General features: G+C 36.7%; 2 long non-coding RNA genes across 2 annotated transcripts; both read left to right on the top strand.

Moving 5' to 3' along the window:
* The first annotated feature begins 18,828 nt into the window (after window positions 1-18,828).
* Window positions 18,829-22,088, top strand: LOC311084425. The gene is made up of 5 exons (XR_014606521.1): window positions 18,829-19,189; window positions 19,305-19,520; window positions 21,023-21,063; window positions 21,143-21,469; window positions 21,604-22,088. It is a non-coding gene; the product is annotated as an uncharacterized lncRNA (long non-coding RNA).
* Window positions 22,089-25,141: 3,053 nt separating this feature from the next.
* LOC311084426 lies at window positions 25,142-26,001 on the top strand. The gene is made up of 2 exons (XR_014606522.1): window positions 25,142-25,251; window positions 25,650-26,001. It is a non-coding gene; the product is annotated as an uncharacterized lncRNA (long non-coding RNA).
* The last annotated feature ends 1,456 nt before the right edge of the window (window positions 26,002-27,457 follow it).

Here is a 27,457-nt window from a genome sequence, read left to right as displayed (position 1 = left end):
CATCGATATGAATATATTAACTGAAGCTTGATAACAGATGCACAGTTTACGAATTACATTTTCAATCGTTTTTTTTTTTTGTAGCCAAGACTTACAGTATGTGCCCATATATTACACCATCAAATATTATATTCTTGACTTAAGCACATGATATTTTAAGAACATGTTATATAAGACAGATGCTGTTTGCTTGCTGAATATTTTCCACTTCGGTGAACTGGAAGAGCAACAAGGGAAACAATTATAGCATTCAGTTGCAGTTGTATAAGTATAGATGAATAAAAACAAAGAGGAACAATATTTTTTTGGCATAACAGTTCAGTAGAAATGTATTATAATTAATTAAAATCAATAGTTAAAGCTTAGAGTAAAGACATTTAGCAATAAATATATATGAATTAACTTACATTACAGCTGGTTTGGGTCTTGAAGCTGATATATAACCTGAGTCTGCAGATCAGTGTGAATGTGTTTGTCCAACTTTTCTGTTTTTCCAGCAGCAAAAACTAAGAATGAAACAATAAATTCAGATTCAATAAGTCTTATATATTTTTTCTTAAATTGTAAAAATATAAATAGAAAAAGCCAAAATAGTTAAATGTAAGTAAGTAGGCTAAACAAAGTATACAAAACTTCCGCTGCCTAATAACATCATTATATTGCTTTTTTTTTTTTTTGCACTATTGTGTATTTAATTTGATTATTTTTAAAACAATAAGTGTAATATCTCACCGATCAGCACAATGAGCAGAAGCCCGTTCATCAGAGCAGATATGATGATAATAATCTGCCATTGTGTCTGATTCTGATCAATAAACTCCAGCGCTGTATGATTGTGACACTCAGTTATTTGAGTTGATTCTGTAATGAAAGTGTCCAGAGTTTGTTAATGTCAGTCTCCAGCTGGAACACATTGACTGCAAATTTATAAACCTTTAATATCTGTAAGATATTAATCGCTGTGTAGAGCAACCAATGATAGTGATGATTATGATTTTCATTAAAAAAAACTGTAATAAAGTAGTAAATAACAAGTAATACATAATAAACATTTAATTTCACACTGTTTTGATCAATAGAGTAAATGAACTCACCGGTGAAGTGCAGTCTGGTGCTGTTGCTGAGTTTTGGAGGTGTGCGTGTGTTCATACAGTAATAAACTCCTAATTCATCAGCGGTCACATTATTAATAACTAGATTATGATTAAATTGCAGTGAATATTTCTTTCTGAATGTTTCATTTGAGTAAAAAGGCGCTGTTGGATTTGAGGTTGACTGTAGAATCACTGTTGGAGGATCTGGTGTTTTCAGTAAAATCCAATAAACCTCATTTTCATCAAGATCACAGTTTATGGTCACATTTGATCCTAAATCAGTGAGTTGATCTGAGACTGCAGCTCGACAACAGATTAACACATCTATAAGATAGAAATAGATAAACATGCATTAAAATTCATTTTTAATTAGCCACATAAAACCACTGTGAACCTTTAACATGAAACAATTTATAGTTAAGCTCATGTAAATATTTTCATATGTTATAAACTCACAGAACTGAAGCTGAAGGATCTTCATGTTCCTGCTTGAAACTGTTGAATCTAATGAAACCTGGTTGATGAAGTTAGCTGCTACTGCAGCTCTGAACCAGACAGCAGAGGAAGTCAAGTTTGCTCTGACCACATTGTACACACTTTTTTTTTTTCAATAACGTCTCACAATCATCATTACTTTATTAAGTTATACATGGCAGTAAATTGCTATTTTGTCACATAAAGCCAACACGCTCTCATGACAACTCATGATAATTTGTATAAGATGCTAAAATCATATACAGTCCAACTTAGATTGTAATAAAACTTTTATAGTTTTTTTTTTCTTCCGTTTACATCCATGCAGGTTTAGGTTTGAATTATGATTTCATCTTGTGATCCCATGCAAATAATTATGAATTCTCATGAGACTGTCTAGTCACACTGTGGAACAGAGAAAAGTTACATTTCTGCCAAGTGACAAAGGTTTGGAGTGTAAACGGTTCTCTTGGCCTCTGCTGTAGATGACGTATAGCAATACCATTTTGCAACAGCAAGAGGCGAAGGGAAACTCACAAACATAATAACCTAGTACATCAAACAATGATATACAAATGAATCATAATGGATATAAATATAAACAAAAAGACTTATAGACTATAATTTAATGGTTGAGACTTTATTCAGATCATTCAGTGGTTTGTGAAAAAGACTAACAATGAAAAGGCCAGGATTAAAAACCTCACTAAATGTTTTACCTATTTACTGCAAAATTCCTCAACACTATTAGCATGCATATGAAATATTACATTTTTATGGAAGAAAAAAAAAACACTTTAATGAAAAAAATAATCACTTTAATCAAAATCTTTAATCCCTCACTTTAATCAAAATCTTTAATCCCTCACTTTAATCAAAATCTTTAATCCCTCACTTTAATCAAAATTAAATATGAATTGTTTCTGGATATTGATCTAGGTGTCAAATCTGATACTTAAAGAAACTCAAATAGGGATAACTACCATATCTGTCCAGCAGAGGCCCCATAGACATCCATTCATTTTTCTGGATGTGGCTAAATGCTCTTATAACAGCTTTTGTGATTAATATTTAGTGAATATATGGGCTATATTTAAACATTATAAAATACATTAAATCTGTATAAGTTTAGAATTTTGTTGTTGTTGTTCTTTTGAAGTGTCTTGTTATTGCAATAATGCCACATAAATTTGCAATAATGCTACAAAAGTTGCCAGTAAAAGACAAGACTTGATTGTAATCACATATTATTTATTTCAATAATCCAAGTGAATAAAAAGAGTTAACTTTAGAATAAGAAATACAATTTTAAAAGTAAATTAAACCAATTTTAAAAAACAGCAATAACAAACACCTGTTTATAATAAACATTAATAAGCAGTTTATAAATACATATACACATGTTTTATTCTTTCTTTATAAGCATATCTATAATGTGTTTAATAATTGTATTTTCATACTTTATTAATGATTAATTTATCATTTCTAAATTAAGTATTACATTATTTACAAACCAGTTATTTAGTTGTCAGTGGTTCATAAGATCATTTAGAAAGCCCAAGTAAATGATTAATAAACTATTTAAATGTACATTTATACATCTTATTATTTAGACATATATTAATAGTTACTCAGTGTGTAAATGCTTTATTAACATGTATTCCTATTGTAATTCAGGTAGTTATAAAACATTATAGTTGTCAGTTAACTATTTTTGCGAGCTCATCTAAAGTGAGAACTATTTCGTAAAGCTTTTAAAAGGGAGATTTAAAGACTGCCCATGCTTTTCCCATTCATTTTCAGTGTGGGGTCGTATTGACCCCGAACACCAGGGGCCCTATTTTAACGATCTGAAACGCAAGTATCAAGCGCGAAACGCAAGTAACTTTGTGGGCAGGTCTTGAGCGCTGTTGCTATTATACCGGCGGGATAAATCAATGACTCTTGCGCCCGATGCAAATCTAAAATGGGTTGGTCTGAAGTAGCTTCATTATTTAGGTGTGGTTTGGGCGTAACGTGAAATAAATCAGAGTGTCATCTCACATTCCCTTTAAGAGCAGGCGAGCTTGTTCCATGGCGGATTGCTATTATAACGGCGGATTTGCCAGGCGCACGCCAGGAGCGGTTCACACGTTCTCGTCAGAGCCATAAAACACAGAGAAGTGACATTGGGGATGGGAGAAACCCACCCAAATTAGCTTTGGTTAAACAGGCGTATAAAAATGTGGGTAAACGTGTAAGCTAGATTTATGCCTATTTTTTCACATCTTCATGGACACAACAATGATTTCCCTCGTGTGTTAATATTTTTCCTTGTAATAATGTATGGTTTTCTGCTGTCCTGCAGAGTTTAGCTCCAACCAGCTCCAACACACATGTTTGAAAGTTTCTAGTATGCCTAGTGAGCAGTGGCGCAAAAATGGGGTATGCAGCGCATAGGGGCGCCAGACGGGAGGGGGGCGCCATTGTGCCAAAACATTTATTTGAAAATATTTAATAAAATGTTTAAAATAATTTTAAAATAATGTTTGTTAAAATAATGTTTGTTTAGCATTAGTAATTAGTAATGAGTAATTTTTATTTTATTTTATTATATAAAGTGATATCAACTGACTATCCTCCGTTGCTCTGTGACAGACAGTCACATGTCAAAAATGGACAGAGGAGGGGAGCGTTCTGGGGCGCAGAACAGAAAACGTAAAAAACAACATGAAAAACAATGCCTTAAAATGAGGACATCAATGTCCAAGTGGATAAAAAGAGATCGGTAAGCTTATATAATTTGTATCACTGTAAGTCTTGAAGTTAATCATTTAACGTTGTTGTTAGTGAGGGCATAGTTACCAGTTAATTATCCCCGTTGCTCAATAAATAAAAAAAGCCGTTGCGTTGCGGTATGTTTGTGAATGGGCGTTTGATTTAAATGCCAGAAAAAGGAGGAGACTGTCAAAAATGCTAGCTGAGCCTCTAATCACCAAGCACAACCTAGTTAGTGGGCTTTTTGTCTCATCCTCTGTTAATGCGGACAAGACCATTATGTCAAGGGACGGATGCACGGCTTTCTATGGGCTAAAGCTGCACAATAATAAAATATAAAATCGACAAAGCCCTGCTGGAACCGGACTGGACAACCAGACTGTAACGTCATATGAACCACTCTTCGGTTCGGTAACTTTTGGCGCTTTTCCATTACCAGCACCAGCTCAACTCGACTCGACTCGCCTCGGCTCGGCTCGCTTTTCGCTCCGTTTTCCATTGCAGATAGTACCTCCACAATAGTACCTGGTCGTCATAGCGACGCCGCAGGAAACTGCCGTGACTTAATCTTTTACGCAAGACGCGCGAGACACACCCGCTACCCACACACACAGGACAATGGAGGAAATCGAGTGTATGCTGTTTTTGGATGTTTTTGCTTTTGTTTTTGCTGTTTTTTTATTCAGGATACTCCGTCTGGCGCGTGCAATGATGACGCAGTGAATAGTGACGATTCTCTCTGACCAATCAGCAATCTGTCGTGTTTTCACGTCACATTTTAGTATCGCCTCAGCCCGCTTAGAACCTCGCCGGAGGAGGTGGTATGAAAAAAAGTACCTGGAACCAGGTACAGGTACAACTTTTACACAGTGGAAAACCAAACAGAGCCGAGGCGAGCTGGTACTGTGTAGTGGAAAAGCGCCATTAGATCCAACCAGTCTTCCACCGGAGCTGTTTTCGTGAGTTTTGTGGTCCACAAAATGCTCCGCTGTCGAGGCATTAACCCTTTCACGCATAGTGGTCACTACAGTGGACAGCTATTAAAAATGCATTTTCTTGAATTTGCACGGGTTTTTGTGGCAAAGTTGCACATCAGCCTCTTCATTGGACCCTTGTGCATCATCCTATAAATTGCAACCAAGTGGCAAGCCTTTGTATTTCGATTTTTTCCCCCTCCAAACCAAGATGGCCAAGGGTCAGTCAGACATGCCAAGTTGCTCCGGAATATCCACCCATTCCTTCTTTCCTAGGAGACTCTTGTAGGTAAAAAAAATATTGCAGCATCAAGCAATATCTAATGAGTCATATCACAGTAAAATTTTCCAAGTTTTGATTTTAGATTGAGAGAAAACTCTGATTAATCACATGTCCACTGTAGTGGACGTCATGCATCAACTGCTATATTTCAGCTACAATTCATAATTATAATGTGAATATTGTTTTTGAAATTTAAAACTTAAAAACTTAATCTGCAGTGACTTTTTTTACTGTAAATAAATGTATTTGTATTATTAGAAAGTAATTTTCATTGACATCGAAAAAAGTCATGTGATTACATATGTATGACACTTGTAATGCATTACTTTATTTGTTAGATCAAAAGGTAATCTGATTTCGTAATGCACGTTATTGTAATGCGTTTTTTTTACTCATAACATCAAAAAGTAATCTGATTACGTAATGCATGTTACTTGTAATGCGTTTCTTTACTCATAACATCAAAAAGTAATCTGATTACATAATGCATGTTACTTGTAATGCGTTTCCTTACTCATAACATCAAAAAGTAATCTGATTATGTAATGCATGTTACTTGTAATGCGTTTCTTTACTCGTTACATCAAAAAGTAATCTGATTAGGTAATGCACATTACTTGTAGTTAATTACTTGTTAGATCAAAAAGTAATCTGATTAGGTAATGCATGTTACTTGTAACACATTACTTTACTTGTAACATAAAAAAAGTAATCTGAATGCGTTATGCATGTTACTTGTAATGCATTACCCCAAACACTGATCATTTCAGATGAGATTGAAAAAAACGTATCGCTAGGTTTTCTCAGAGGAGGGCTATAATTATCAGCTAATAATGGTAAATCTCCATACTCTGGTACACTGGAGGGAGCATCTGAGTGGTTTCCACAGTTGTACCTTGACAGACTGTTGAAAATTCTGATGGAATCACATCCTCATGTTCTGAAATCATATACGCGAAGTGCAACTTGTATGAAGTTGTATGAAGCCTTTGCAATATTTTGCATTTATATTTTTTGTATATATTTTATAGTTTTCACATGATTTGATATAATTGTATTGATTAGTTCGTTAAATTCACATACTTTATCTGTTTGATTATTGTCTTATTTAATACAGTATATCTTCAGTTTAAACCATAAACGCATGCTGTCCACTCAAGTTTTTTCAAAAAAATTTGTAAAAAAATAAAATAAAAATCAATTCTTGTTTTTCATGCCCTAAGAGCAATAAAAACACATATGAAAAAAATCCTGACTGAGGATATCATAATTCATGCATGAAAGGGTTAAATCATGATCTTTTTGTTTAATATTTGTTATTTTGTGTGCAGTTTTCTTTATAGATGACAAATATTGGCCACAAATGAACAATAGGCCTAAGTGAGAAGGTTCTCGTTCCCTCATCGGGCACAATATAATTAATTCCCTCATTCATTTGCTAAATCGTGCATACTATCTATTAAATGGTCCCTGCTTTTACTAAATCGTGACCACGTTGTAAATGACAATAATTCGTTGCCTTGCTTAAATCAAAACGAATGAAAAATTTGTACTGCCAAATTCCTAATTCGTGATATCTGCATGCTGTCACATGTTAGCATTAATGTGAGGAAATTACTATGAGAGTAAGGTCATGCAGGATGTTTTTAATGTTTTTAATGATTTGGTATAAATTAAATGAATAATGTGAATGCAAATTAATTAACTTTTAATTTAGAAGTATTTGCTGTTTACTGATTATTGTTTTTTTTCTCTCTCTTTTCTTAATTTCAGGATATTTCTCAAATGCATTCAGTCCTTTGTGCCTCCGTTGCTGTAAACCGGTTGAGAGGGACAAAGAGAGAGACCGAACACATCCGAATTGTTATTATTGTCATTATAGGTTTCTGTAGATGCTTATTTCTTAATAAATTACTCTTAACTGCACATTATTTTGTCACATTATAAGAGTAACATTTAATTTAATTTAAAATAATTACCAGCACTGCATAAAACAAGTAAAATGTATTTAAAATATCAAGTGGTTTTACTTAATTATATTATTTATATCAGATTTGTAAGTAAAAATTACTCAATATAATTTAACAGGCCAAGTTATATGCACTCATTCACTTTGTGAATTTTACTCGGCTTAGGTAAGTAGATTTACTTAATTTCCATAAATGTGAAATTTACTTGAAAAATATTCATGCAAAATCTTGCCAAATAAAAATTGAGTAAATTCTACTTATTGTTTTTCTCAGTGTGTCGGCAGCTTTATGGGTTATGTAATTTGTATCATATGCCAAGTCAATTAGAGTTCCAATTGTTTGTCCTGCATTGGTCGTCACCTCTTTAAGCATTAGGGGTGTAACGATATTCGAACCGAACCGAAAAACCGCGATACAACAGCCACGGTTCGAACCGCGATACTCTCATGTCGAACCGAACGCGCCCCGCCCCCTGCTGCCCCGGCCCAACTCTCACATCACTTTGTCACAAAACTATTTTTTTCTTCCTTGACATTTGATTAAATAGTTATTAATGAGTACACTTTTAACAACTAATAAGAGCTGTAGTTTTACTAAATATTATTTACTAAATAAAATGCATGTCACGTGATTTGGGTGATCGATCACGCTCGGGAGTTTACATACGCACTTCAGGATGGCAACTCCGCGGCATATTGAGATTGAAGACCCTCCGGTCACAACCACTGACTGATACAACAGCAGCAGTGCTGATCACGACACTTGAGAATGATCACCGACACCGTCATCATCCAATATGATGACATATCACAGCTTTTTTTAATCATCGTTTTGAGACAAATCATTGTTTGATTTGCTAACATAATCCTCTGCCGTCTGGTCGCTTCCGCTTCAAGCCGGACTCGTCTCGCGCTAACGGTAATTCTCACTGTCCACGTTTTGATTTCGGCAAATCAATTTTGGCGAATGCAAACAACGTGATTATTGTTCATGAGTCCAACATCCAGCCACGCAAGAAAACATGAAATCTACCTGAGGGAATAATATGCTCGCAAAATATTTCTGATTATTATTAATGTTTAAAACTGTTTTGTTTTTTCCCCCAGGATTCTTTGAAGAATGTAAAGATCATAATAGATTTATTTGAAATAGAAAGCTTGTGTAACACTATAATTTACTGTCACTTTTGATTAGCCTAATGCATCCTTGCTGAATAAAAGTAGGCAATTACTTTCTTTAATTTCTTTCCCAAAAAAAATTCTCTTACTAACCTCAAACTTTTGAACTGTAGGCCTATGTATAATGTTAAAAAAGCTTTCTATTTCAGATAAATGCTGTTATTTTGAATGGTGGTTTGTTTGTAATGTGACATTTTGTTTGTATGACATTAAAATTATTTTTAGAATTAAATTGTACATAAATAGGTTAAGCAATACAAATGTGTTTGTCTGATAACCTTTTAAACATATACTTAACTACAGTTTGCAGACACTGAAATTATGTACATTGTGCGATACAGTACAAATATTTTGAGTGTCCCTCGTTTTCCTATAAAGAACCACGATTGTCCCGCATTTTCCTTTTCTGAAGTTGGCAACCCTACTCAGGTGTGCAGTTTATTTCTGACTAGTCAGTGGAGGCATTTATTTCATTTTAGTTAACTCAGGTGTGCTAACTGCTCTAAAGAAAACGTGAAGCCACTGTATAAAGTTAAGTTAATAAAGTTAAAGTTAATAAGTTAGATTATTGTTGTTGTTGTTGTTTTTATTAAGTTAAAAGTGAATCTAGTGTTATTATTGCTGGTGCCCTGCCATGAACCCTGCCCCCACAGCAAACAGAACCGAACCGAACCGAACCGTGGCTCCAAAACCGTGATATGAACCGAACCGTGGCATTGGTGTATCGTTACACCCCTATTAAGCATCATAATGACTGGAAGTTCCTGAAGTCCATTTTCCTCCAACAGTCCTAGTTTTCCTTCTTTGGATCTTTCCCTCATAGCTCTGTTGGTAAACGCTTTCATACACTTTTCCACCATTTCAGGAGAAAGTTCAGAGAGGAATTTTTCTTGTTCCACAGTTAATCTGCTTCCCTTTTTCCCTTCTCTGGTGGTGATTCTGCCTTCATGCTCAGATCTGGTCTCCTCTTTGGGACAGAAAAGATAATGATGATCTGCAGAGGATCCTCCTTTGCATTCTTTTCTCCTGCACAGAAATACATCTCTACACTTGCTGTCATCTTCATGATACCCCAAGCACCTCCTACACAATCCGAGTTTTCTCAGGATTATCTTCTTTTCTGCGAACTGCAGTTCCTTAAACTTATTGCAAAAGAAGATTTTACCTTTGTGCTTCTCCGATCCACACACTTTCACACACATCCACACACACTTTCAGACGGGGCTGTCTTTGTTGATTTAGTGAATGCATGACTTCTTTCTGGCTTTCTTTCTTGCCTTTCCACTTTTTCTGTTACTCTTAGTTGCTCAAGTCTCTCAAAGATTCCTTCCTCTTTCTTCAAGAACTCGAGAAGCTTGTCAAAGTGGTTTTCTGATGTGACCTCACTTTCAGGAGCCGTCACCAAAGCAAGCCAGTCCCTTTTCATGAATTCAGGAATTTTACTTTCTATGGATTTGACTACAAGAGGGTTTTTTATGACCCCCGTGTCTCCAAGGTCAGTAAGATCCACTAAAGCCTTTTCCACTGTTTGGACAAGCTCCACAATTTCCATTGTAATCACATAATTGTTCCCATATCGATTTTTAAGCACTCTGAAAATATCTACAGCAGTGTTGTAAGAGGACAGACGGAGATCTTTCACAATCCTGACATCTATGCTGTCTAATAATTGAATTTTCTTGACTTCCACAGATCCAGAAGGTTCTCCCTGTTGTTGAAGTTTTTCCCAGTCCTTCCTCCAACGATAGAAGTTTATCTTGTTTCCATCGAACACAGGCAAACTTGCTGGTCTGAATCTCACAATTGGTGTGGCTTGACCTATAAATGGCGTTGCGTTTGGCATAGTTATTCTACTGGGGTTTGTGACTAATGCGTCTTCAGCGACCCTCCGCGCTCTGGCAAACTCACCCTTCCTTGCTTCGAGGTCATTGCTGTCTTCCTTTAGCCTTCTCACATGTCCCTCCAAGACTTTCCTTTCGTCATCAGGGGTCCATTTCTCCCAGCTTGACAAAGCTCTTAGTGCCTCTTTAACAAGTTTTGCAAGAAAGTCAAGTTGCACTTCATAGTTTTCATACTCACTGCTGTCAATAGCCATGCTTGCTACTCGATCACAGGTTTTCTCCGCTGCAGATATTGCACCAGTCACTTCGTGCAGTCCATATCTTGACTAGAGATTATTTCGAACAATTCTTTCAACTTCATTAAACTTCAAATCGCACTCACTTGCAGTCTTCTATCAGCTTCCTGCACTGGCTCTTCATCTTTGCTCTCATCAGCCTCCATATCAGCGAGAAGTCCAGATCTGTAATCATCGTTCGTCTCGAAAACCCTCGGTGTGACGAGTGAGAGCTTCTTGAACTCTTCCTTGAGCTCCTCTTCCATTAGCCTGTGAGCTTCTCTGCTAAGGAAGTTGACTTGTCTCGTGAAACTTATTTTTGCAGCAGTCCTTTCTTTTTTAAGCTGCTCAATTGGTTTCCCCACTGCTTCTTCAGCCATTTTCAACTTATCCACTTACACTCCGACAGCAACAACACTTCCTGTCTTTCACCTTCTTGCTCCAATGACGCACCGTCTGAGCTTGGCCGTTCTGCACTGCCCCAAATGTGAAGTGCACTGTTGTTATGCTGATCGTCAAACTGTGTTTACAAGCTGTGGCTGTAAGCTGTGGTTATCAACTGTCAAGTTATTCTTTGGATTTCACACATCAGTTCTGCCTCTAACTTGAAAAAGGACTTAGTCAACCACGGACACAGGAATCATCTCAAAAAATGGCTTTCTCTTTTACTTTCTCTTCAATAAAGTTGTTACAATCTTGATTTGCAGTCTGTTGATTTCATTCATATCACAATAGAGTTGAACAGATGAACTTTGTTTGCAGTCAATTGAGCTTTTCTACAAAAGGAATGATTGTTTCAAGACTAATCTAACTGCAAACAAAGTTCATCTGTTCAACTCTATTGTGATATGAATGAAATCAACAGACTGCAAATCAAGATTGTAACAACTTTATTGAAGATAAAATAAGTGATTAATAAGTGAATGATCAGATAGTTGAAGTTCACAAGTAATGTCTCAGTCTGAATGCAGCTGTATGGATCTGATGCCTTTGTCACAGTGCAATGTTGTTGTTTTCTTAAATTGAATTGAATTTTTTATTTTTATTTAACAGATTAAAACTGCACTTCTGTCATATATTCCCTGTTTGTGGACTTTTATGTTATTTCCTGTCATGTGTTTTGCTTTGTAGTTCTTCATGTTGATTAGTTCCCCAGGTGTTTCATGACAATATCATTTACAAAAAACTGATTTATTCATTCCAAATTACACAGTCAAATGAATCTTTTGTTTCATTCTTTTGAATCTTTTGTTTCAAGACATCATATCTCCAATAAAGCGAATAGGGTGGGATCTATACTGCCCTGCAAAGGCAAAAGACCTTAACTCGCTAGAGTGTGAAACTGAGAAAAATGACTTTAAAGGTGAATTCAGTTTGAATCTAATTTAAATCAAAATAAATTGTGAAGAGTCATCTGACATAAGATGAAGACTGTAAACAGTTTTCTATAAAAAAAAAAAGTGTTGAAATGATGTGAACCGCTGTGTTTTATTATTCATCGGAGAGATCCTCACGCTCATAAAGTGCTGAATTGATGACATATTTTTGTAGGTCAACCCAGAAGTTCACATCACACTGGTTCCCACGACAAAAAGCCAATATGATTTTCCCATTGTCTTATTGCAGAAAAATAAGCTCTGTGACCAATTAAAGTTTATGTTTATCATGATAATCTTCAGAAATGAACACACCTTTCATGAATTTTGAAACCTTGGTAAATAAAATCACCAGAAGTGAATAATAAATAGCTAAAGTTAAGCTATAAACATGTCTTAGACCAGTTTCAGTCTCATAATGCTCACTAACTATAAATGTTCTCTGTCAACTCTGGTTTGTTTTGAGTAATGAACTCAGGAGATTGTGACGTTTACAGCGAACAACCAAACACATGAAACCAAGAGAGTAACAGCTGCCATCCAGTGGTGAGAGCAGAGATCTCCAGTGTGTGGATCGAATGAAGAGTTTCAGTTTTCAGCCTCTAGAGGGCAGTAGAGAACTGAAATGTCTACTTTACAGTTGGCATTCATTAGAAATTCAACTGTTTTAAAAATGCATCTTATTATAAAGAATTCTTTCATCCATGTGTTTTATTTTTTGACATTTGACATTTTGCACCTCGTCATTTTTAACCTGTTAAAATGTAGAATAGGCTTATATGCAGATATGCATATAGTAGATATGATGACATAATAAAAGCTTCTGTAAATAAATACAATTTACCATATTTTCATTTAATATACATGTGTAAGTACATCCATGTGTATTTATATATAAATGTATTATTAATATAATGAATACAACTCTTCATGTTTGAAAGTGCTGAACAGAGTGATAAATGTTTAATATGAAAATAAATGTAATTAGGTTATATTATATGTGTATTTTATCTTATTTAACCATAATCATGATAATTCGCAATGTAGCTGCTGCGTCTTCCACACGTAAACCACACATGAGACTAATTAAACTCAATAATAATGCTGGGGCCTCAACTCCTTTTTACAGCATTTCATTTAGTCAATCCCCTTGCAGTCCTGTGCAGAAGGGCAATGCTCACTGACAGCTGGGTACATTTCCCTCTCTACTTCCTGTAAAATTATGTATCGATGGTTCCTTAGTTCCTATGGTGTTCGCTGTGCCCATCGGACTGAACATGTACCGACCGAGGACCAAGGTGGAGCCGTTGGAGTAGAAAGGGTGGAGAAACTGAGCGCAGTGGATGGCTCGTAAGTTCGCAGTGCAGGCAGGGTGACGGCTGACCAAGGTGAAGCCTCAGTGGGTAACCACTGTCCCCAAGCAGCCTCCACTGTCCATGTGAGTTTTGTGCCTCTTGACCCACAGATGAATTGGTGAACATGAAGGAGTCGTGTCTGCTTCCGGGCCACCTTGCCACAATGTCTGTGATCAAACCCTTATGGTCACAGATCACCTGACAGTTGATAGCTGCATAGCCTTTGCGGCATATATATACATGGCCATCCACAGATGGTGTAAGGATCGGGATCAATGTACCATCGATCACTCCAATGACCTGTGGGATGTGATGATGTGTTAAAAATACTGTTGTATTTCTGTGAGGTCCTGTCTTGATGCTGGAAATTTAATGTGTTGCGCAGCAAGTGGAAGTAATGCATTGGTGACCGCTTGAACAGCTCTTGAAACTGATGCCTTACTTAATCCAAGCCCATCACCAAGTACCTGGAGACAAGGGCGTAGATTTGGTTTGAACATTGGGGGGGTTGAAGTTTGGGTCTGCATATTTTTCATGTGATCATGGTATAAATATTGGGGGGGTTGTAATGCATAGATTTAAATATTGGGGGGGTTATCTCCCCCCCCAACCCCCCCACAAATTACGCCCCTGCCTGGAGAAAACTGCCTGTTGCATAAAATCTCAAGGCTGATAGGAGTTGGACTTCAGGGGACAAGGCAAAATTTCTCCTGGTGGCACGCATCAGCTGAGGTCCAATGCTATTTAGCAGTTGGGCTATTTGTCCTCTTGGCAGACGGTATCGCCTAATTATAGCCATGTCATCAAGGATATCCAAGGGGTTTTGATGCTGTCTGATGAAGGCATTTAAAGTCACCAATCTACTTCATGGTCGTCTCTGTCTTTGTCTTTCTCTGACCCTCAATTGAAGAACACGCTGTAGTGCAGCCATGATTTCCTCTGCAAGTCTAGTGAGGTGTAAACTCTATACTAATCCTAGCTTAATTGAAGGAACCATGTGAAGGTTAGTTTCAGTAATGACATTAGGCCCTACCTTGAAGAAAGTGAAGGTGTGGCATGCTTAGAAATTGTATATATTACATCTTCCTTTAATCTATCCTCTGTTCATAATGATGAAAAGTTTTGCTTCTTATAAATATGTATACATAGAACAGTACTGGTAAAACATGTCTTTTTTGTCTATACCTGTAGAAATGTATTGGCTAGATGAAGTACATACTGTACGTATATTTGTGCTATCTGTCACGCTAAATATATAGACTTTATATATTAATAATATTGAAACTTAAATGCTTATGTCTGAAAATAATCATCAACCATTAGCCATTTACTTCAGAAACACTTGGAAGAACTCATAACAATTATTATAGTATTTCATATGGCCTTAGGCCTTGTGTGCATGGTTCAACAAACACATGGACATCAAAAATATTGCATCTAGCTTTATTAATAAAAAACATTGCATAGTTTTATTAATTTGGGTTATTCAGTTCCCCACGACCTGCAAAAGACATTGTACAGTGGATTGAGTCATAACTACAAACATTTCACATTGCACAAGAAATGACTGAAACTTCATAAATCCTCATTGAACAATAAATCACATTACCTGTGTCTTCTGGCAAGATAATTGGCACAGAAATTGAGGGCCTTGCAAAACTCATCTCCTCTAGTGCAAGGCCAGCTTGGCCTTCTTGAGCTCAATGAGCTGCTGTTGAAAGTTGCTGTCTCTCTCATTGGCTTCTTGAAGGCATTGCCTAATGTCTTTCAAGACATCTAGCTTCTCCCTCTCCAGCTGCACTAGGTCCTGACTACAGCTACAGATATTCTCAAAAGGCTGAGGTGTTGTAGCTGCAGTCTGGACCACTGAAGATGGAGGCTGAGGCCTGGGAGGGTTGTTAGGAGGACTAGGAGATGGTAGGTGCTGGGAGATGGCAGATGAAACTGATGGTTCCTCTGAGCATGAAGGACCTGACTCAGGCTCAGGCTCAGGTTGAGTTATCCCTACTCCTCCATGGATGTCAATACCACCACTAATGCCATCTGAAGCTCTTGTGCCAAGTATTGACAAGGCTTTTTCTTCAGAAAACGTTCAGAATACGATTCCATATAAGGTTATATTTAAGCACTTCGCAAATGGACAGCAACTCTCAAGTAGCACATAGAACGAGTTCTCGCGTGTTCATGTTAAGTGCATTTTTGGGAAACGTGCGTGGAATTGCGGCGAGCGTTCATAACCTTGCACGTAGAGAGCGCTCTTAAGAGCTAAGATACATCGTTATCGGGAAACTCAGCCCTGGTCTTGTCATTTCAATTTCTCACTATACAGCTTAAACCTTCCTCTCAATTTCCATTTCTTTACATTTTAAGTCCTACATTTTCCAAACAACAGAAATGTTTTGTTTTATATTTGTATGACTTATGACTGTAGGTCTTCCAAAAAAAAAAAAAAAAAATGGAGAAAAGAGTGACTCACAGATGCCAGTTCTCCTTCCCTTGCAATGCTTTTATCGACTGCCGATTGATAGTCTGGATCGATAGACTGCTTTAATCAATAGAATTCTCACCAAACTGCTTTAAGTTAATTTGGTTACTTAAGAATCTTTACAGAATTTTTACAACTCCACAGCCAGTTTCAGTTACGTTATAAACTTACAACTTAAGCACTTTGTTTCAGTTACAGAAACAACACATTTGCCACAACTGAACCTGCCGACACTGCCGCAATGTTGAACTGAAACCAAACCATTCTTAACTCAAACATTTTGTGTAGTTTGTAAAAACAGTTTCAGCCCATTATCTGAGATGTTCTCAGTGTCCCACATCTGCTTTGATCAGGATGTGATCACCCTAAAATGTGAGGACACTATTATAAATCAAGCTCTTTCAGATGTGGCTATTTTTTTTTTTTTTTTTAATTTATTTATTTATTTTGCTTAATCTGTTTCTGAAACTTTTACAACATGATACATGTACAAGAAAACAAAGAAAGAAAACACAGTGAATACATTTTAATTGAATGAGGCTGTGTCGTGCACAGATAGAAGATGTAGGGATGCACCCCTTTTGTCTAGGGCTACTTCAAGAATATGATTCGGAAAGGTCAGGGAATGAATTTTTAACAAAGTTTTGGAGTTGCAAATATCTATATAAAAAAGTACATTAGAAATGGAGAATTTTTGCATCAGCTGTATGAAACTGGGAAAAAAAGAGATCAATACAGATATCATTGAAAACCAAAATCCCTGCTCTCTGCCATGTATTAAATGCTTTGTCATCAGGTGAAGGGGGAAATAGAGGCTTACAATTAATTGGTGAAACCACCGGCAAATGCTGAAGTTGGGACCAGATTCGTAATGATTGCCGGACGATGAGATTACCATAAGGACAGTACAAGACTGCAGACTGGGGAACAGGAACCCTCTTCAACACTAACCCAAGCCGGTACCCAATCGCAGAGCCAGTCAATACCCAGTCCAAAATTACTCTGAAACCAGAATAATGTAGTGTGTATATTTGCTGCCCAGAAGTAAAATAAAAAATTAGGAAGGGCAAGCCCACCCAAAAGATTTGGTTTCTGAAAGATTTCCCTGTGAATTCTGATAGGCCCTTTGTTCCAAATAAAAGATGTGTTGATTTAGAGTCTTAAAAAGGATTTAAGTATTACCCTGGTAATCCAGAGTTCTCGCGAGAGCACAACTTGAATTTGCTCAGCGAGTTACTCTGGTGTCGAGTAATGATGCTCATTAAATATGCCCCTCTCTCAATCACATCGGGTTCTGATATATGACGTCAAAGTCATTAGTAAACATTGCAAGATGGCTATGGACTCAAATCGCCACTCAAATCGTTCCTTTGCAAGAAGGATGTTTTTGCTGTTTTGCTGACCGGATATGGTAAGAGTCTAATCTACCAGTTAGCTCCGCTGGTAGCTAAGCGTATGGGGTTTATTGTTGTGATTGGTCGTAGTGTTATCCAATTGCGTGCAGTGAGATTTTCAAATGCATGCTTGGTGCCGCCCCTCGAGCTGGCCGATTTTCATTAGTCGATGCCAGACTTTAATTTAATCTTTCAGATTTAGGTCTGGATTTCCAGGCTATTTAAGTATGAAAATTGGAAACAAAATCTAGGTAACCGTTCATCCATCCGCCCAAGACCCTATAGTAGACCAGAAACAATCTACGGCCAGAGTCAGCTAAAGTTTGTGAAGGAGAAAACTGAACGCACCAGTTGATTATGATTTCCACACCTCTAGATTTGCTCAAAATATTTGAATGAAATACTTGTCTGATCCATTTCTTGCGAATTCTGACTTGATCTGAGTTTTTTAAGTGGGTCTGCTGCAAAAATCCAATATGAGTATTGACATGTTCTAAATGTGACAACTCCTTGCTGTTCGGACTGTTGATACACCAGGATATCATAAACACTCTTCTCACTTGTGAGTGTATGACAAACATCCTGGTCCTCAGAGTTTCCACATAAACAACACTCCTTAGTCAATGTAACATGTCATACTGGCATCTTGTCAACTCTCTGCAAACTACCGATAAAAATTAAACTGAATGCCTCTGTGTGTTTCAGAAACTGTATGATGACAATAGGCATCAAAAGCATTTTTTCCCCATATACTATAAAAACAAAATACAAAATTCTGTAATATAATGCAAAAGAATAAGTTAAAAAGAAGAGAAATGCAAACCTGACATTCAGGTTTGTGACGTCCTGTCATGACAAGAGTTTAACCAGTTCAACGGGACCACAAACTGCACAATCAGCAGGTACATCAACACTGAGTCACATTTATATAAAACAAATCATTGTGTACTTTTCCCCCTTTTTCCTTCTCCTGGTTGGAATCAGAGGTGTAGGGGTCCAGGGGTCAAAAAGTAAAAGTCCTGCCATATGTTTATTCCACCCATGAACTCGGCCAGCTGATTTCACTCATTAGTTCAATCTCCTGGCTGAAAAACTGTGCTAATTAGCAAATCCAGGTGATTGGAACAAAATACTGGGAGGAATTTTACTTTCTGAACCTGGACTTTACACCTCTGGTTGGAATATTACTTTATCAATCTTTTTTGCTTTTAAATTGTGTGTAAACATGTATGCCTGTAATTTAATGTTAGCAATGCTTTGGCGATGTAAAGCTTTTTACCAGGCTAATAAAGAATCTTGAATCTATAACAGGTGTGTTTGTGTGTGTAAGTGTAGGTGTAGATGTAGGTGTGCCAATGAATTAAAAAAGTTCAACTGAATTGAAACAAGCAACACACATCCAAACCTACATGCTGATTAAGCAAAGATCGAATAAGGCTGTGAGTTTGGGACTTCTGCTTTCTCTCTCTTTTAGTTTCTCTGTTGGTCAAAATAAATACGTTATTAGTGTAAAAACAACAACAAGAAAAAAGAAAGAAAAAAAAAAACACAAACCACACTGTACTTGTTCCGATCACCAGCTCATCTAGTCTGACAACTTTCTCCTCCCAGACGTCAGGCAATATCAGCCTAGAGTCTCTCAGCACTTAAAGACAGTTCCTCTCTCAAAACAAGAGAGAGGAACTGTGAGGAAAATCTTTCTGGATTGAGACCAGATATGAAAAAGAAAACAGGTAATTTATTGTTGTAAATAAACTGTTTGTTTATTCATTTTTGAAACCCATTTTAAAAATACAGGCTGTATTTCCCTGTTGTTTTCAATTCCCTCTCTTTCTTTTTTCCCTGTAGGTCAGAATGAGGATGTTATTGGAAGCTTAAAAAAGCAATTTTATTTTATTTTTTTCAGTGAAAAACAAACAAACCTTAAGTCTAAAATGTTTTAAAGACACAATGGCAGGAATATATGAGACATCAGTCGGATAAATGTTTCACTTAAGGATCAGGATCCAGAAAACATCATTTTCTCAGAGGAGTTTAAGAAAGAAGCTTCAATCTCATTCTCATGTAAGTCTGAGAACATTTACTCATTCACTGCTGTTCATTTCACTAATATGATCTAACGTCACATTAGACGGAAGGACGACAATAGCAGTCTACTGAAAAGACCAGCTCAGCTTATTTTTATTATTATGTATATATCTTGATTATTTTTCAGTGAAACTAGTCCAGTACTCTGTCTAGCTTTTGTCATGTCTTTTATTGATGAAATTAAAGGGATAGTAGACCCAGAAATGAAAATGTTGTCATCACTTACCCTCAAGTTGTTCTAAACCTGTATGAGTTTCTTTCTTTTGTTGAACACAAATGAAGATATGTTGAAGAATGTTGTTAATCAGACAGTTGACGGTAGCCATTGACTTCCATACTCGGAACAAAATACAAAGGAAGTCAATGGCTACCATCAACTGTCTGATTACCAACATTCTTCAACATATCTTAATTTGAGTTCAACAGAAGAAAGAAACTGAGACAGGTTTAGAACAACTTGAGGGTAAGTAAATGATTACAAAATTTGGGAGGTATTGATTCTCAAATTTTGAGAAAGATTAACGAATATCTGCGCATGTCTGATTGACGTCACTTACGTCTGATGTCATATGTAGAACGCATGGCCTACGGAAGCTGACGAGCTACAATTCATTCTGTTCAAAAAGCAGCTTTTCACTTAAATTTGAGAAATATTTCAATTCAGTATAGTCAAATAAAACATATAGTGATAATATTAGGCCACCATGATGAACAGGTATGTGAATTATGAATAAAATGCTGTTTGCACGAAGTGGTACTTCTCAACAATGAACGGCTGGTTTAGCTTGTTGCTCGTGTTCGTGTTTGGCCTGCAGTGTTTTGGTTGTCAGATGCTTTATATAAAATGTAATTAAAAGGGAAATCTTTTAAGTGTTGTTAATACATTAAACATGAATTGGTTCATTTATTATTATAAGGTTTTCTGCATGGTTTATCTGCTGTAACTATTTATTTTATTTAGTTGTTAGCATTTTAGCATGTTAGCATTGACTTCTTAGTAGTTTTAGTTAATAGTGGTAAATTGTGTTTACAGTGAATTCAATGTTTTAGCAGAAGGGTTACGGTCAACTACAGATTCTTCATTCACTGCATGTGTAGCGCTATGTTTTCTCACTGACACATGCTCCACTAAACTCTGGCTCGGAGAAAACCAAATCTAATTTAAAATACAAACAAAAAATAATTACTTAACCTCAAAACTGTTCAAATGGATAACCTGATAAATACTGATGTTCTAATCAAATGTTTAGATTAATAAGCATCTTTTGTAAAAAAAAAAAAATGCAAGAATGTCAGCACATTGCTGCTGCCAAGAACATTTAATGAGCTCACTAAACAGATGACATTTTGAGCTACATGCTCTTCATAAGACTTTTGGCTGATGATTGAGATTTTTTTTATGATTTTTATTATTGTTTGTGTATGCAAGCTTTGTACAATTGTTTAAAAAGCTGCTCTACTTCTATTTCTGTTTGCAGATGCTGCTTCATCTGTGTATTTTCAGTGCTGATACGTGAAGGTGAGCACAAAACAAAAAAGTGCTAAACATGCCACATGTATAAATGAATAAATTGTGTTTACAGTTTGTGTTGTTTCAGTGTCTCTGCAGGAAACAGTAGAGGCTGTTATTGGTGGTTCTGTTCTCCTGCCGTGTTCTTCCACTGAACATGATCTGAAACTTCAAGACATTAATGTACACTGGAGACACAACGGCAGCAAGTTTGTGTATGATATAGTCAAGGGTGAAGATTCAGTATCAGAACAAGAACATCAGTACAAGAACAGAGCCGAAACTTTCCCATTAGAGTATGAGAGAGGAAACTTCTCCATCAAACTCATCAATCTCACTTACACTGATGCAGGAAAATACACCTGCTACATCACACACACATCTGAACATCCTACTGTACAGCTGATCATCAACGGTGTGTGAAACGTTGTTAAAAATATTATTCAAAATTTGTCATTCACTAGTAATGTTTGAATAAGAATTATAGACGGATCTGTTGTCTTTAACACAGTTCAGTAATGTTGTTTTTCTTCACTTTTTTTGTTGCAGAATCAACAGCAGAAAAAGGAAACAAATCAATTGATCAAGGAAACCAAAGAGTGACATTGCTCCGGGTTACCATTGTATTATCTGTAGTATTAATATTGCTTATAGCCTGTTTTATCATATTTTTCTTAAGAAACATAATTGTATCTGCCTGGAAGAACAAAGAACAGAGACAGAAATTGTGTAGATGTTTACCTATATAGAACATAGCCTAGATCCGCTGTGCAGATCTGCAGACTGATATCAGAAGAGCACAACAAGATTCATCACTAAATCTTATTTTGTCTGCTCTACTCCAGTCTGATAGCTTGGGATCTACAAGTTATAATACAGTATATGCCTGTCCTTGAAAATGGATGTTAGAGCTTCATGAGAATGTAAAATGTTGCTGCCTAGACCCTTCAGTATTCTCAGATATTCAGAGGAGCAAAGTGTCTCATTGTATGTAGATGATCTTTATGTTCAAGACCCAATAAACTGTGTGGATGAAACAGCGTTTGGATCATTTGCATGTTACAAGTTGTATGATTTTCACTAAAAGTAAATGTTTTCTCATAAATGACTCAGTCAAACAAATCCCTTTAGGTACATTTCCTTTTCAATATGACTCTTGCATGGTTTCTGTTAAAGTCCCCCTGTAGTGAAAATCAAGTTTTTAATGTTGTTTATATGTCTATGGTGTTTTTAATATGCTTTAAGACAAAATGTGCATATGCATAAGCCAACACCATTGCTGGGTATTTTCTCCTTAAAACTGCAGTGAACCAAAGACAGTCTCAAAAACACGGTTTGAAATCGCTGGTGTTTCTGACGTCACAAACGACCAATCACGTCAATGTACCAGCGGGCTTTAGCATATCATTAACTGCTGTGAATCAGGAGAGTTGCGAGAGAAGCCATGTTATCCTGCTATAATTTTTTGTTGATATGAAAAATCGGGTAGATTTAGCAATATAGCGGGTGTATGATGTATATTACAATGTTATGATGAACTATATGCCTCCACTGACATTCTGAGTTGTTTAAAGTGTTTCTGATGATTGTTAGAAGGCAGACTGAGATGGTGAACGGGAACATAGTTTCTGTAACATTAGCAACACATTATTAGCTGTTTGGTAACATAGTCAAGCAAAAGCCTAATCATATTAAATTACCGTTATGTGTCCGACGTTGTAAAGAGCGATGCTTTTGTGCAGAGTTTACCTCAGTAAGTTGGTCGAGTAAATTTGTGAGCTGGTGTGAGTGAGTGGAGGCGGGGCTAATCAGCATATTCATGGATCTGTGTATACTAAATGTGGCAAGAGAGTTACATTCACATATCGACCACAAAGGGGGCGCTTGTGCGCACCATTCTGAAACCTAAAGGGCCCTATTTTAACGATCTAAGCGCATGGTCTAAAGGGCAAGGCGAAAGTGCACTTAGGGCGTTTATCAGAGTTTGCCTCCAGAGTCTGAATCCACTTTTGCTAGTTTAACGACGGGAAAAATGGTCGGCGCGCCCAGCACATGGTCTAAAAGGGTTGTCCCTATTCTGAGTAATGAGTAATGGGTGTGTTTTGGACGTAACATGTAATAAACCAATCAGGGTCTCATATCCCATTCCCTTTAAAAGCCCGTTGCGCTTGCACCATGGCGGATTCGCTATTTACATGGCGGAATTTGCAAACGGAAAGACTGAACGTCTCTAGCAACGAGCCAACAATGCGTCTGAACACACCTCGTTTTCAGACCAGCATGCCCATGGGCGCAAATTTAAACAACGTTGTGCAGGATGTGAAAATGATAACTGCGTCAGGCTGAAACTAGCAAAAAAACCTTGTGTCGTGCCTGGTGCTGCATTGCGCCAACTGATAGGGCCCAAAATGTCAAATGGGACACCCTATGGTCTCTAATGCACGAAAGTGTGTATGAAGTGTGCCATTTGGGACAGGGCCAGAATAGAAAAACAACAAGGTGCAAGGTGAATTGGAAAGAAAATTGAGACTGAGAATATGCCAACATGAATCCATATGCATTTGAAAATGCATCTTTAATTTCTCTATATTTTGGACTTTCGTCCACATTTTCAGATGGCGTTTTTGACTTGCGGAAAAATTCTCTTTGTGGACTGTGAAAACAGAGGTAGGCCTATTTGAAAACAATGACGTATGTTTAGTCATGTGATGCATATTGTTCTGATAGATATCGATTACTATTGTAACCCCCGTTCCATGAAGGAGGGAGCTCTTTCCGTCCTACGTCAAAACAAGGGCAATTGTGTTTTAGACCATAAAATAGCAAGTAGGGACTGAATTGGTGAAATATTTTGCTGATAAAATGATCGTGCCGGAAAAATACAGTGAGAAACTGAGTATTTGTGGTCTTATCTCATCACCATCTCAGTGAGCTTTTATTGCATTTTATGCTTGCACAGTAAAATGATTTTGCCATTTTCCAATATATTAGTGTGGACGAATAACTTGAAAACCCTTGAAAACCCTTGTGTGGACAGAGAACATTTTGAAATAAAAACACCATTTTAAATGTTTCCAAATTAATGTAGATGAGGCCTGAATACAGTATAAGTACACTAATGTGATAATAATGAGGTGAAATGGGAACATGCGTGGGAGAAGATGGTGGGAAGCAAAGAATTCTGGGAATTGTTGTCCAGTGTGAGTCAATCATTCAAGGAGGAAGACCTTGTGAGAGAGGAGTGCCGGTGCTAGAATTGGTGGAGGATGTGAGAAGTGAATATAAAATAGCCCACTGAACAATGGCGTCATGTGACAAGTCTCAGCAAACTAAATGAGACAAAACACAAACTAAAGATATGCATTTAAGAACCGGACTGACCACAATGAGAACAGGCTTCAGTAGCGTGTCCATTATATAATAAACAATACAACAATGCTGTAATAGACAATACAATGTTCTGATTTTGCATCCATTTATATGAGTGCATGAGAAGACATGCTTTATTGCCACTAAGGATGATTTCTTAGTTTTGTTAATATTATTGAATGAGGGATGTTAACTAACACTCGCACTATTGAGACACGGACTGGTTACAGGGAATAAGAAAAAGGGAATGGGGTAGTCCACTGACTGGACCCCCTATCCTCTATAATTTACTTGTTAATCACTTTTAATAATTGTAAGAAACCCTAGACACTCCATATGAGTAGATCTATATGATAAATTATACCTGTACAAAAAAAATATTTGGTCTCTCTTTTATGCCTTTTGAGAAAACGTTTACCACCAAAATCATCAAATCCTTAAAAAATACAAATAAAAATCCACAAAGCTTCACTTCAATCCTCACCTGTATGACAAGACTACCAGCTAATGTCCAAAATATAACATTAACTGTCATAACAGAAGCCATACGATCTGTGTAATGAAAAGGAGCAGCTTAGTTATTCTTCTACTTCTAGAAGTTGTTCTACTTCTTCTTCTACTTTTATATCAATATCTACAATGTTCATCTAATCTAATAAAAGAATGAATGAATCAAACTGCTGTGAGTGTGAGTTGAGCTTGTTCTCTGTGTGGTTAAGGTGTCGTTCACAGCTCTGTACTGTTTCCAGTCAGAAAGAGATGTTTGCTGGGCAATGCATAAAGAGGAAATAAATCTGGGTTACAGAATGATCTTAAAGTCTCAGATCTGTGAGTCTCTCACAACATATTTGAAAATATTTGATTGGTTTCTTTGATTATAGGCTATGTCTTAATACATATATTTTTTATTTAACTTTTCATGTGATATTAAGCCACTGAGAGTCTAACAAACATACTCTTAACTAAGTTAGAGCTAGAAGCTAAGAAGATGAAGCTAAAGCTAGAAGAATAAGAAGATTGACTGGTAGGCCTATACAAACTAAAAGCTTTTACAGCGCCACACAAAGGAGCTTAATATGAAAACAGCAACTTCAAACAATAATCACTGGAATGTGAGTCACATAATTTAATTTGTCTAATGCCTGTCTCATCAATGCTCTTTTGATTTGTTCATAGCCTTAATGGAAGCAGGTCTTGTCAGGCTGTGCATTTTCTCTCTTCTACAGCCAGTAACATGATGAGGTCACAGAACAGCAAGATAATCTTCAGAGAAACACTTATATGAAACACTGCATATATGTTACTAAATGTCATTTGATTTGTACTTGGTACAGTTAATAAACTGACACTGTTAAGTGAACCAGGACTTCTGGTGGAAGACACTTGGGGCTGTTTTTTTTTTCACTCAACATGAACATGAGATGTTAAAGGTATGCTAGGCCATTTCAGAGTGGCTAGCAATAGCGAGCTAGCTTTGAAAGCATGAGATCCCCCCCCCCCACCTCCAGCCACACCTCCTCCAAAGCACATGAACGCACACAGCTAGAGCAGGTTCAGCAAAGCGGCACGAGAGACACCGTCAAGATACCTCATGTCTCAAAGCACATAACATTACAATAATAATGAACATAAACAACTTACAGAGCTCTTATTTGTACCACCTGACTGCTGGAGATTCATTTCAGCATTGATGGTTTTGACATAGAAATGTATAAATTTAAGTCTTAAGACGTGAAACACTTTGAGTAGGAAGTCAAGGGTTGCCGTCTCTAAATCATGGTTACGACATGGCCTGAACGCAGCATAAGCTGGTTGTTTTGGTTCAGGAGGAACTGTAAAAAGAGGCTGCTGTGTGTTTGCAGCACTTGGTGACTGTTTGTCTACAACTCTGCATAGCCTTAAAGAGTGCACTGATGACGTGTGTCTGTATGAGCAAGTGCGCGGAGGAACGAAAATACCAAGCCGATCTCACGAAAAGCGTCTCTATTGCATGCATTGTATTTATCGTGCAATTTATACACGAAAATTTTTAGGTGCATGTACGTATATTTTAATATTTAGACCACTTCTATTATTGATTGATATCAGGATGTGGAGATAGTTTCAAGCAGAATAACAAAAAGTGTTTATGAAAAAAACATGCCAACCCTACCTAAGACAAGATTATGATTATCATGACCAAAAGAATTCACGATAATGATATATCGCGATATCTATAGAAATGTTGGGGGAAAAAAATGCAATCAGTCAAATTCATCTTAACTTGATTTATTTATTTATTTATTTCGAAGAATCACACCATTTCATACAAAAGACAAAACTACTCTTAATGGCAACCAGTCGGCTACGTATTTATAGGCCTCATGCTGATCGGGTAGATCATTTGAAAGTTCTCCTCCCAAACTTTGTTAATAAAACATCTTTATGAAAATACCCGAGATGGCTTGAAGATCACAGATAAACCATATACTGTTGCAAAAGTGTGTTCAATTTCTTCAGGTGTAATCAGTCAAAATGTCTCCATCTGCATATTACTCAGCTACAGTGGGAGCTGGATGTCTTCGCTCATATGTCATGAGTTTTATTACTCCTACGATTCTCACTGTAAACTTTCTGCATGAAACTTTCTCTGGCGCACAGTATGAATGAAACATACATTTCGTTGAGAGAGTTTACCGTTCCATAATGGCAACATTGACCTATTTGGGGATAAAACTAGGAAAAAAAAATACTTCTCTCTAAAGATATTTTAAGTAAACTTTAAGACAGGTTAATGTAATATTTCCCATTTCAGGACTATAGTTCTCTGTACAATCATTCTCCCTTCCGCCATGTTTAAAGTTTATTGCACGCCCAACTCGGGAACTCGGGTATCATAATTATCCTCGAGTTTCCCAGTGGTAAATATGACTCAAGAGGGCGTTCATGTCCAATTGTTAACTTGTAAACTCGTTTATAAGATAATTTCAATAGCACATGAAAGCAGCATTAGTTCAACAGCACTGGGACGTTTCATGCATCATTCTGCTTATTT

Source organism: Abramis brama (assembly GCF_963993115.1).
Source record: "Abramis brama genome assembly, chromosome: 6".
NCBI classification, from domain to species: domain Eukaryota; kingdom Metazoa; phylum Chordata; class Actinopteri; order Cypriniformes; family Leuciscidae; genus Abramis; species Abramis brama.
The sequence above is the reverse complement of the archived record's forward strand: the minus strand, read 5'-3'. Positions and strand labels throughout refer to the sequence as shown.